Raw genomic sequence first — 13,503 nt, forward strand, 5'->3', positions numbered from 1 at the left:
TATGACAGGTAATGACGGAGTATTGATCCGTTTGTTTCAAAAATCCTTGAAATGCGATGCGTTAAATTGGTACACATCATTAAACTACCATCAAATTAAAACTTGGGAATAACTTTCTCAAGCTTTCATTGATCGTTTTGTGTACAATCTTAATGTAGCGCCCAAAAGGGCGGATCTTGCTGCCTTAAGGCAGAGGAATGATGAGTCATTATCAACGGATGTTGAACGGTGGCGGGCCATGACCGCTAGAATGAAAACACCCATTGATGACAAGGAGTAAATCTACATGATCATCCACTCGGCAAACCCGGGTGCCTCTGGATACCTTGTTTTGTATCCATATGCTAACTTTACCCAACTCATTCGTGTCGGGGAACAAGTCGAAGCCGGAATAAGGGCTGGGACAATCTCCCCCTGGTGGCCTCATCAAGCCTCCTCAGTACAACGAATAGTGGAAGGAAGGCTTACTGGATACGAGAATGGTAACAGAAGTGTTCCTGACCTCCATCCAACAGAAGAAGACAATCTTGTTGCCTCTACCCAAGGTGCTCAATTCGCTCCTCAAGAGGGATAATGGCAACAACAACAGCAAAGGAAGATTCTTCAGTACCCCAATCATGGTCAACAGATGAGGATGGCCCGAGAACCTAGGCAGTTTACACCGATAGCTCAAACTTACAGTAAGATACTAGTCACACTAGTCCAAAGGCAAATACTTACACCGCTACTGCGTAGGATCCCCCCAAACCCTCTGCCACCAGATTATAATGAGAATGAGTACTGTGCATACCACCAATCCTGAGGTCACACAACGAACCGTTGTTTCACCTTAAAACATGTGGTCTAAGATCTGATTGACAACCAAACGATTGTGGTTACCTCTCCTGTTGTTGCCACCACCAATTACACCCTCCAGAATCCCCTGCCACCGTATCAAGTATGCCCCAGTTCATCAGGAACCCCTACTAACAATATCAGTCAAGGAGAGCCACCCCCGGTCAATCCAGTCCAATGCATCCATTCAATCACTGCCAGCCTAATAACAATACCTCCAAGTCTACAAGGGGCACATCCTACCAGTCTAATCCATTCGCTCTCAAATATGCAACGGGCATCTCTAGTCAGTCCAATCTCCATGCCCTTAGATCCATCCCCAATCAATCTAATCCATACATCATCTATCTCGCAAGGGGCATCATCTGCCTATCCGACCCTTGCTCCAACTGTCACACTCCAAGAAAATGCCCCTTCCTCGATCAACATACCGCATGCCCTAACAAAATCAGGGCCCAGCTTCAATCATGCGGTGACTTTCTAGGAAGGACATTCTGCTACTCAAAGGGATTTGCCTAGCTTTACTCAGTCTTTAATCCTTCAAGAGAAGAATCTAGGGAGAGTGGTTCCCACCTCTAGAAGAAAGGTCGAGGAAGAGATTAACGTCGAGATCTTAATTAGCCCCAAAGCATCAACCATCACTTTTCAGGTCTTTAACATCACAACTTCATTTTATCTCCTCCTTGATCAGTCTTGGATCCATAAAGTCAAGGCTCTCTCTTCAACTCTTCACCAAAAGACCAAGTACATGTTCAGGGACAAGGCACTAGCCATTCTAGATGGTTCCGAACAAACCTTTCTGATAAAATCCATACAAAGACTAGAAAAATACAAAAATCAGCCACATCCATAACATATCATAAGAAGACTTTAAATGGTCGCCTTCAATCTTCGCTCTTACTTTTGGGCTCATGTTAGTTCGAATGTGAACTAAAACCTTAGGTTTCAACTGTGAGTAAAATTATTATTAATACATCCTATGATGTGCTCCATTTAAGCTTTTGATTTGCCTATTTTTATTCGTACTAAAAAATTTTATATATATATATATATATATATATATGTGTGTGTGTGTGTGTGTGTGTGTGTGTGTGTGTGTGTGTGGGTCACTGTGTGGGCCCCACCGTGATGCATGTCGACCATCTACCCCATCAGTCAAATGCACCATTCCATGGTGAGCCTGGGGCTTAATAATCAAGTTAATCCGTGACTTGTGTGGGGCCACACCACATACAAAAGTTGAGAGAGATTACCCTCCATTAAAATATTTATAATCATTTGTTGGGCCCACCTAGATGTGGTTCACAAATCCAGCCCATCCATTATGTGTGTCCCACTTGGATGAGGGGTCATACCAAGTTTCAGATGCATCCAAGTTTCAGGTGGGCCCCACCATGTGCTTTTATACATTTTAGGCATGTCTTCACATGATTTTAAATGGTATGGCCCACCTGGCTGATTTTTGGGATATCCCATAATTTAAATGGGACCCATCAAATGTTGATGGTCGACACGACACCACAGTGGGGCCCACACAGCTTGACCTCATGGAAAGTTATATACACACACACGTCGCATAGTCCTTGCTTGTACTGATTTTCGTCTAAGGCCAGTCACTATCTCCTTTCAATATTTATATGCAATCCAACTCATTGATAAGACCCTAAAATTAAGGAAAAATATAAATATCAATCGCATCCATGACATTGTGGGCCATAAGAAGATTTTAATGGCGGGCGTTCAATCTTTTAGGGTCACGTTCATTCAAATATGAGCTATCAAAACTGATGCTGACTCACTTCGCCTTTTTTATCCGAGTCATGACTTGACTGAGTCCACTCAAGTCACCCCATTCTCATCTCAGACACTGTGATGGCATGATGCCAAACTGAATTAGACCCAAAATAATTCCTAGTTGACTCAGATGAGTCGAATCGGACTCGAACATGTGATTGATCCACCTCAAGGTTGTCCCACCGTAGATGTACCATCCCCCAAAACACTTGTGGTGCGTTTGGTTACACCATGTATCATGCAATTTCATAATAAATGTGTAATTTGGTGCGAAATGTTATGAAATTGCATGATATTTGGTGCAACCAAACACACTCAGCTACCAAAGTTGGTAAACCCCTTTCATATTTCTCTTTTCACTCGATCCATAGGCCATAAATCCAAAGTTCAAGATTGTCACGTCAAGAAGATTTTGGAGCATTTTGGCAAAGCAAACGAATGGTCTAGATTTGCCCATAATCAGAACTGAAAATCATGCACGATTTCTCAAAAAAGTTATGCCTTCTATAGGCAAACGGCACTTTTTAGAGGGTTATTTGATACTCTGGGAAAGTAGTACGGTTGATACACAGGCACTCTATGTTGTACACGTCGCACACAATTCATCAAGTTGAACCTGATAAACTGAGGAATGAACAGTAGCCATGTTACAGGCCTAAAATCCAAATGGTCATACAATCCTAACTAAAATAGGACCCTTGGATGAGAGTAGAAACTGGAAACGACCGCGAAGTAGGAAGCTATCACACGGTAGGACGTGGCTTCGGTGGATCCCTAGCTGTGGGGCCCACTTTGATTTTTGTACCTAGCATTCACACCGTGCATCCGTTTTGACAGCTCATTTTAGGTATGAGCCCAAAACTGAAGTAAATTCAATTCTCAGGTAGACCACATCACAGGAAACAGTGGTGATTGAATCCCCAACATTGAAAAATTCTTGGGGGCTACAGAAATGTTTATTTCCCATCCAACCTTTTTATAAGGTCACAAAGGCCTGGATGAAGGTCTCACACAAATATAAGCTTGATCCAAAACCTTTGTGGCCCACAACAAGTTTTTAATGGTCAATCACCACTGTTTCCTGTGGTATGCTCCAAATGAGATTTTTATCTCCTTATTTTTTGGATTATCCACTAAAATGAGATGTAAAAACGGTTGGACGGCGTGGATGTGAGGAACATACATCACAGTGGACCACATAGTCAGGGATCCTACCCACCGAAGCCATGCCCATGGTACCAGGCTACTGTGGGGCCCAAGACAACTGTACATCAGATCCACTCGGTCCATTAGATGTGAAGTTCGATTATGAGTATTGAGTAAAAAAATCAGCCAGAATGAAAACTCGGGTGGGCCATACGGTAAGGAAAAGTTGGGAGGGGTTGCCCCACTAATAAAACCTTTCCCACTGTCTGTGGGCCCAAATTTTTATGTGTATGCCATCTAATCCATTCATCAGAGGCTCCCCAATAGGATGAATGGACACACCTAAAAACCAGGATGTCCAAAACTCAGGTGGGCCACACCATGTGAATTCAAAGGTCTGAGGCATGATTTTACATTGTTTCCTGAAAAAATTAGCACGGTAGACGAGTCTGTACTATGCCCTTTTTTTCCTCGTCCAAGGACTATCTCACTAAAGTGGATTTTTAAGGTACGGATGTAGGTTTTTTTACGAAAATACTCCTACCTGTTAGGGTAAAGCAGCTGGAAAAGGCGAGGGTATTTTCATCTTTTTGGGTTCTCCATACGAATAGTAGTCTAGTTTGGTAATTTAGGTTTTTTTCGAATCGAATGAAAAAAGATAGGTAGTACGTCAGGTCTATACTAAAAAAGTACTCTTGTTTCCTGCAGTCTGTCCCACCTAGTCTTTAGGATTGGATGTACAGTAGTTAATGTGGGCCCCACAACACCTCGTACCAACCCATGTTGTGGTGGCACTAGTACCATGGAGGTGCTGGTGGTGCTCCTTCAATCTAGAAGGCATATATTCCCATGAACGTGTCGTAAGTATGCTAAATGGTAAGGTGCTCCTTCTCCCATTGTACCAACAAAAATGGTCTTAGGGTGCGAATTTCATCAAGCAAAGGTCAATTTCCAATAGGGTTGTACATTGAGCCAAGTCGAGTCGTGGTGTGCTAAGCTTGGCTTCACTTGTCCATACTTTTCTCGAGCTTGAGTTCGGCTTTGAGCTTACCATTGGAGCTTGGTTTGCTTGCCAAACCTTTCGAGTTAACCTCGAGGCGAGCTTTTGGATCGAGTCGAGCCTACTCCTAAATGGACCCAACTTATATCCGACTCAACCCAACAACCCACAACTGATTCAACATAGCCACCCGACCTAAATGACCCAACCCAACTCCCAAATTAAATATTCAATATATATATGTGTGTGTGTGTGTGTGTGTGTGTGGGGAGGCTCTATGCCGGGGAGCTCATGGGAACTTCCCATGAGCTCGAGCTGTGTAAGCCCCACCGTGATGCGTGTCCAACATCAACACCGTGCATTCGATGGGTCCCATTTAAATTATGGGATATACCAAAAATCAGCTATATACAGAACTCAGGTGGGCCATACCATCTAAAATCATGTGAAGACATGCCTAAAACATATAAAAACACTTACTGGGCCCCACCTAAAATTTAGATGTGTCTGAAACTTGGTTTGACCCCTCCTCCAAGTGGGACACACATAATGGATGGGCTGGATTTATGAACCACATATCGGTGGGTCCAACAAATGATTATGAATGTTTTAATGGAGAGTAACCCCTCTCAATTTTTGTGTGTGGTGTGTCCTACACGAGTCACAGATTGACTTGATTTTTAATCCCTAGGCCCATCATGGAATGGTGCATCTGATTAATGGGGTAGATGTTGGACACGCATCACGGTGGGGCCCACACAACTTGACCTCATGGGAAGTTCCCATGAATTCAACCGAATACACACACACACACGAGTCAAGTTAAGATTTATTGTGATCAAATTCGGCTTGTTTTCGAACCAACTTGAGTTGCATGAAGCTTGGCTCGCCTCGAATCTTGGTTCAAGCCAAATCAAGTCCAGTCGGGCCGAGGGAGCTTTTCAAGCTAGCTTGGCTCTTGTACAGCCCTAATTTCAAACCACTAGATGGTTTGACCTGAATATCTGTTGGATTTAATTAGGAGAATAATTAAAGAGGCTGGTTTGGTGCATGTTGGTGCACCAAATCAAGTACTCCATCAGGTTCCATCGATATGTGTTGTGGGACTGCAAGCCTTGATCTCGGGACTCACCTGATCCATTCCTTGATCCATTTTCATGAGCATCCATTTCAATGGATGGGACCCATCTCAACATTGGCGGACGCTGATTTTCGCAGGAAGTTCCTGGTCAGGGAAGGTAGGTGGGACCCACCATGTTTTTTGTGAAAAATCCACCTCGTCCATCAATTTTTCCATATCATTTTAGGACATGAGGACAAAAATCAGGTGAATACAAAACTCAAGTGAACCACACGATAGGAAACAGTAGGGACTGAAAGACCACCGTTGAAATATTCGTATAGCCACGAAAAATTTTGTATCACGCTAAGTTTTTTTGCGTTTTCACTGGGATGACCTTATAAACGGATTGGATGGCATATAAACATCAAGACGGAGCCCAGCAAGGTTTCAATATAGGCATTTCATTCCTCAGTTCTCCCTCGTATGGCCACCTTGAGTTTTGGATCAACAGCCCATATCTTAAAATGATATGGAAAAACGGATGGACGGGGTAGATTTTTCACAAAAACCACGGTGGCTTCACCTAGCTTTCCCATGCAGAAACTTCTATGAAAGGTTTTCAGGAAATCCTTATCCTTGGCTATGTGCATGCACATGCATAGTAATACTCATCCAATCCAGCCAGCTCATTTTAGGGCATGAGCCCAAAAATGTTGCAGATCTGAAGCTGATCAAGTGGACCACACCATAGGAAATGTTGAGAATTGAACACCTAACATTGAAAACTTCTCGACTATGTAAAAGTTTTGGATTAAGCTGATATTTGTGTATACCGTTGATACGTGTCAATGCCATCTCATGAATAGGTTGGATGATAGAATCACATCTCTGTGGCCGTACAAAGGTTTCAAATTTGAGCAGTCGATACCATTAACCCCTATTTCTGTGGTGTGGTCCACTCGATGACCTCTCAATTTTCCTCATATTTTGGCTATCGGTGACCTAAAGATTTTAATGGTACGGTAACCCTCTTGAATTTCATGCATTTGGACTTTGCTTTTGAGGGACGAAGGTATTTTCCTCTCAAACAAGCGCTTTAAAAGTAATTAATAGCTACTTTTCCCTATTTACAAATGTAATTGAAAAAACAAACATTCCTTAAAATTCATTCTTAGGAGTAGGGTTGTACATGGAGCTTACTCGAGTCGAGGTGGGCCAACCGTGGCTTGACTTGTCCGTGCTCTTCTCGAGCTCGAGTTCAAGCTCACTCTTGTGCTTAACATTGGAGCTTGGCTTGTTTGCCAAATCTTTCAAGGCGACCTCGAAGCAAGCTAGTGGATCGAGTTGAGATGAGCTTACCTCGAGTCGAAGTGAGCTTGCTTCCAACCCAACCCAATCCCTCCCGACCAAACCCAGCTCTAACCCGACTTTCAAATCAAAGATTCAAAATCCCAAATCTCAATTTTAGAATTTGGAGTTTTTCTATTTTAAAATAATTACATAAAACAATCAAAGAGTAGATTTTAGATAGAGATACTGTCACGTCTCGACATTCGGGTACTCGAATTCCAGGTTCGTGAGTTTTAATATATTAATATTAATTTATTACAATCCGCATGATTTAATCAAATTTAATAGATATTCAATGCCATCTAAAAAGAAAATACTGCTGAAATGTTTATTAAATTCAACTCTCTTGATAGTTTTTTTTTTTTTTTCTACATCAAAATTTGAAATTTAAATTAACCTAAATAAGAAAAACTTAATTGAATTTAAACTAAACCTAATTTTCTAGAAAAATAAAACTAATAATAGAGGCCCGCCTGCTCGTAGTATTCCAGCTTTGCACCTATGTATTTTTGTAGTAGGGTGAGCATAACAACCCAGTAGGGTCATTTCTTGCCCAAAATTTAACACGTTCAGATTATATCAAAATTTTATAAACAATAGAGAAAAATAGAATACAGATAATAAAAGAACATGAATTTAAGCAATAAAATTGTAAAATTGTGATGCATGTGATACTTTACATGAATTCTCATAAACAATATATATCATTTCATACAACACCGTACCCAAGTGGATGGCCACATTATGATAACGCCCACGCACCAATACCTTGTGGTGATAGACCCATTTATACATCTGACGTATGTCCACGCACACAATTGTACTCATACGTCGTACACAAAGGAGACTCCAAAGAATCCAATGGATTCTAAAGTCTTTCACCCAAGGGACATAATCGCCCTGTTTGCTGGCTTTAGGGTCTTACACCCAAGGGACACGATTACCCTATTTGCTTAGGTTACATCCAACATATAAAAAGTGATGCTCAATAAATGCTAGACATATATATAAGATAAATCATTGTTTCGCAATCGAAAATATCAACAATATAAATTTTTATTTCTAATTAATAATTCTATATATAATTTTGTTGAAAATTTAATAAGTAGAATATTTAAATAAAATATTATTTTTACTATTATTAAATTTAGAAATTACTGATTTAATAATATATAAGAAATTTAAATTCTAACTTTAATTAAATCAGAAATTTTTTTACTTAAATAATATTAAATATTAGCATAAAATATTTATTATTTTTATTCACTAAATTCTAAAATTTAAATTTTATTTTAATTATCACATAAACTTAACAATATATATATATATATATATATATATATATATATATATATATATATATATATATATATATATATATTTAGATATTAATATATATAAATTTAATAAATTTATATAAATAAAGTATTTTTACAATTTAAGGATTTATTTATATTTATTCACTAAATTCTAAAATTTAAATTTTATTTTAATTATCACATAAACTTAACAAATATATTTTTATTTATTTATATTTTTATGATATTAAATTAAAATTTAATAAATTTAATAAATTATACAAATAAAGTATTTTTACAATTTAAGAATTAATTTATATTTAAATTTAACTTTAGATTTAAATAAATCAAATTGTACTCTAATTTATTAAATAATTCCAAAGCTGTTGAATTTGATTATTTTAATAGCAAAATTTATTTAAATTATTAATTTCTAAAATAAATTAGATTATAATTTGATTGATTTAAATCTACAGTTAAATTTATATTTGAATATTAAATTAAAATTTAACTATGAATTAAACCGATTTAATTCAACAATTGTTTCAAGATATATTTTAAAATTTTAACAATTAAACTAAATAATTGAATAAATTTTAAATAAAAAGATCAATCACATAATAATTAATTTAAGCAATATTACTATTAAAATTTTGGAATAAAATAACATAACAATTAACTGAAAATGTTAAACTTAAAGTTAAGATCACCTAACTTAAAATTTTGATGATTCGGCCCCTACTCCAATCTCTTTCTCTTGATATACAGGGTTCTCTCTTTCTCTCTCTCTTGTCTCTCTCTCTATCTTTTTTTTTCTCTCTCTCTTTTTTTTTAAAGGAGTTGAGTAACGAAATGAAAGAGTGGGGAATGTGGACGGTTTTGATTGGTGGAAGGGTTCAGTGCCTATTACCATACGAAAAAGAATGAAGAAGGGAGAGAGTGGGTTGGTTGGCGGTGACGTGGACGTGCTTCCGCACCTCACTAGAGATAATTCATTCTTTTTTCATTTCTTTTTAAAAAAAATTATTTTTATATATGGTGGGTCCCACTAATGATGATATAAATCTACTCTGTCCATCATCTTGGCCTGGCCATGAGAGGACATGAGGCTAAAAATGAGGCTGATCCAAAACTCAAGCGGGCCAAACACAAGCAGACAGTGGGGTTGGTTCCCACAAAAAAAGGGTTGTTACAAATACATTACTGTAGAGAGAGAGAGAGAAAGAAAGAGAGAGAGAGAGAGAGAGAGAGAGAGAGAGAGAGATTTTGATAGTAGAGCTCGGGCAAAAGAGGGTTGGGTGTGACTAGGGGTGTACATCGAGTCGAGCTAGCCTCAGATCGACTCGGCTCGAACAGTGGCTAACCTCAGCTCAAACTCAGCTCAGCTTGGTTCTCGAGCCTGACTGGCCAGCTCGGGTCAGTTCGGTCAGCAGCTTTGGCTGAGTTCGAGCCAAGATCGAGCCGAGTTCGTCATTGAGGCATTTCCACAAACACCTGAACTGCAACTTCAAAATCTCACTGTTTTACAAACAAGGGCAATGATTTTACAGATATTTTTTCAAACACCTTCTAAGTAACATTTTTTTTTAAAAAAAAAGGTATTTGTTTCATGTACATACTTTCCTTACCACCAACGAAACCTTCCTTGCCACCAACCACATTTCGTTGAGGCATTTTATCAAACAGTTGGTGAGCAACATCGATGGCAAAGTAATCGAGTCATCGAACTAGTTGGATTCAATTCGAGTCAAGTCAAGCAAGGGCCTACTCGAACTCGGCTCGAACTCATTTTCGAGCTTAAAAAATCAGCTCGACTCGGCTCAAACTCAGCTTCGAACCGAGTCGAATTGATCTTTTTCGAGTCGAGTCGAGCAAGCTAACCGAGCTAGCTCGGTTCGTGTACACCCCTAGGTGCGACGGGATAGGTAAGAAAGGAACATGTAGGATAGGATAGGATATATATATATATATATATATATATATATATATATATATATATATATATATATGGAAAAGGTTCTATGCCGTCGAGCTCATGAAACTTCTCACAAGGTTGAGTTGTGTGGGCCCCATTGCGATGTGTGTTGAACATCAACACTATACATTCGATGGGTCCCCTTTAAATTATGGGATATCCAAAAAATCAGTCATATATAGAACTCAGGTGGGCCATACCATCTAAAATCATGTAAAGACATGCCTAAAACATTTAAAAGAACTTGATGTAGAGAGGGTCACGGACAGTTACATGGCCAAAATGGATCAGAAAAGGCTCGGTCGACGACAGAAGTGATCCAAACCGTCGGACCTTAAATCAGGCGTATCTCGCAATCCGGAATGAGTTATCGAACGTAAAATATATGATTTTGGGGTAGAACAAGCTACTTTAGCCACCCAACCCGGCCATGCTGGGTTGCGCAAGTCGGATTTGCGAAATACCATCAGATCGACGGTCGTTTCCTTATTTTAATTCCGTTTTTACTATAAATAGTAAGTTTTAGTTTCATTATAACTTTTCATCCGTTGGGATTTACGAGTTGTTCCCAACGCGAAAAGAGCTTAGAAAAATTAGGAGAATAGCTTGGCGAAGCCAAATAGGACACTATTTTTGGCCAAAAACCTTGCGCACTAGTAGACATCACGTTTATAAATAGTAAGTTTACTATTTATAGTAAGTCGCGAATTCTAGGAGTTTTAGTCATAGTTTGATTCTGATTTCTCTCGCATTGCTTGGTATCCCTATTTAAAGGGTTATGAACTCGTTTTTTTTTTCATTCATCAATCAATTTCAAATTTATTAGAATTTATTCCTATTTTCTTGCTTTCTTTCCTCGTGGGTTCGAGAAGTCTCTGTGAGGAGTCTAGAGAAGTTCTATGGATTTGGAATAGTTATCCTCTTGAGGAAGACAGTGCTCGACCTCACGTCCTTCCCTGCGTTAGAACTTGGTGGGGCTCACCTGAAATTTGGACGCGTCTGAAACTTGGTCTGACCCCTCATCCAAGTGGGACACACATAATGGATGGGCTGGATTCCACATCTCGCTGGGCCCAACAAATGATTATGAATGTTTTAATGGAAGGGTAACCCCTCTCAACTTTTGTTTGTGTGGCCCACACAAGTCACAAATTGACTTGAATTTTTAGCCTGAGGCCCACCATGGAATGGTGCATCTGACTGATGGTGTAGATGTTCAACACACATCACGGTGGGGTCCACACAGCTCAACCTCATGGGAAGTTCCCATGAGCTCCACCGCATAGAACCTTTTCCCGTATGTGTGTGTGTGTGTGTGTGTGTGTGTGTGTGTGTATTCCAGTCAAGCCGAGCTCGAGCTTCAAGCTCTACTCGACCTTAGCTCATTTTCAAAATGACTTGGATTATATGAAGCTTGGCTTGCACAATGGATGGTCCACATAAAAGGTAGACTATCCACATTGAAGGCGGGGCTCACACGGTGGACGATCCACATAAAAGGTGGGCCCCATGTGATGGATGACCCTGTATTAATTTGGGCCCACATATGGATTGTCCACATCAAAGGTCGACCCATAATGATAAAAAAAAAACACACATCCAAAATGGGCTGGTATGATGGACGGCCCACATCATAGATGGCCCATATTGAGGTGGTCCCACATGATGGGCAGTCCACATCAAAGGTTGGCCCTAATGATGAGTAGCCCATATTCAAGGCAGGCCCTGCATGATGGACAACCCACATCAAAGGTGGGGCCCACATGAAGGACAGTCCACATTAAAGGTGAGCTCCACCATGATGGGCAGTGAATATTGAAGGTGGGCCCCACATGATGGACAATAACATTGATGATGGGCCCTACTTGATAGATGACCAATATCAAAGGTAGGCCCTACATAATGAATGACCCACATCTAAGGAGGGTCTCCAATGATGGATATAACGTTCTGGATTTTCACTGTTTTGGATTTCTAGAAAATCCTTAAATTTTTTTATGTAATTAACTTATATTATTACTTACTGGCCATTAGCACTCAATGTTAGTTTATACATGGGTGGTACCAGTAAAGAACCGTACACAAGTCTGATTAATCAACTGCAGGAAGCCAACGAATCCGCCCGATCACTTAAACACCGAATTTAGCCACATGATTTGCTCACACAGAGCCCAAATTTAACCGACCTACCACTGATTAATCAAGACAATCGTAACTAAATTAAATGATCTACTCGAAGCCAAGTTAGATAGGGCCCGGATCTTCACTAAAAGACCAAATCAACCCCGTTACTCTTTGAGTCTAAAACCGACGGTTTAAAGTAATCATGACCAAATCTCCACTTTCGCTAGTTATAAATAAGCCACACTATGAACATAGTTAATCCAAACCCTAATCATTGCCCATGAGAAATCTCAATACCTAATTCATTCCATAAATGCCCCGATTTTCCGAACAAGCTCTAAACCGCTCATTAGTAGGTCACTATTCAAAACTATAGAATAATATCTGTCTTACTAGGCTCGATGTCCATCGGGAGAGTCGAACCTAGGTAGTGTCCAGAACCGCTCAACTTAAGCCGAGAAACGAGTGCATGAGAAGTGCAAATACCCTAAAGGAATAAGTTAAAACTTAAGTAAATTGAGTCGTCCACTCTTACGTAAAGTTGAGAATTTCGGACCATCGGTTTACAACCAAACTTCACACGTAGAGTAAAGATATTTCCTTACTCATATCCATATAGCAGCGGCCCAGATCGACCATCGGTGACCATTAAACAGACTTCTAATCATATCTGTCGATCGGCGCATCCAAATGGCGGGCCGATCATGTCCATACGTAGATCATCATTAGTGCTAACTATCTTACAGTGTATATCAATATATATACCCCATAGTGGGCCCAAGATGTTAGAAAAACTCTCCTATAGGGCTACTATAGTAAAAACTCAACCATTGAGGCTATTTACGCCAAATCTGGCACTATATAAGGGCCTCATTTGGGCGCCCCCTTCTCCCATACGAATTTTATGCCCTACCTTGGG

This window comes from Magnolia sinica, chromosome 10, assembly GCF_029962835.1.
Source record: "Magnolia sinica isolate HGM2019 chromosome 10, MsV1, whole genome shotgun sequence".
In the NCBI taxonomy this organism is placed as follows: Eukaryota; Viridiplantae; Streptophyta; class Magnoliopsida; order Magnoliales; family Magnoliaceae; genus Magnolia; species Magnolia sinica.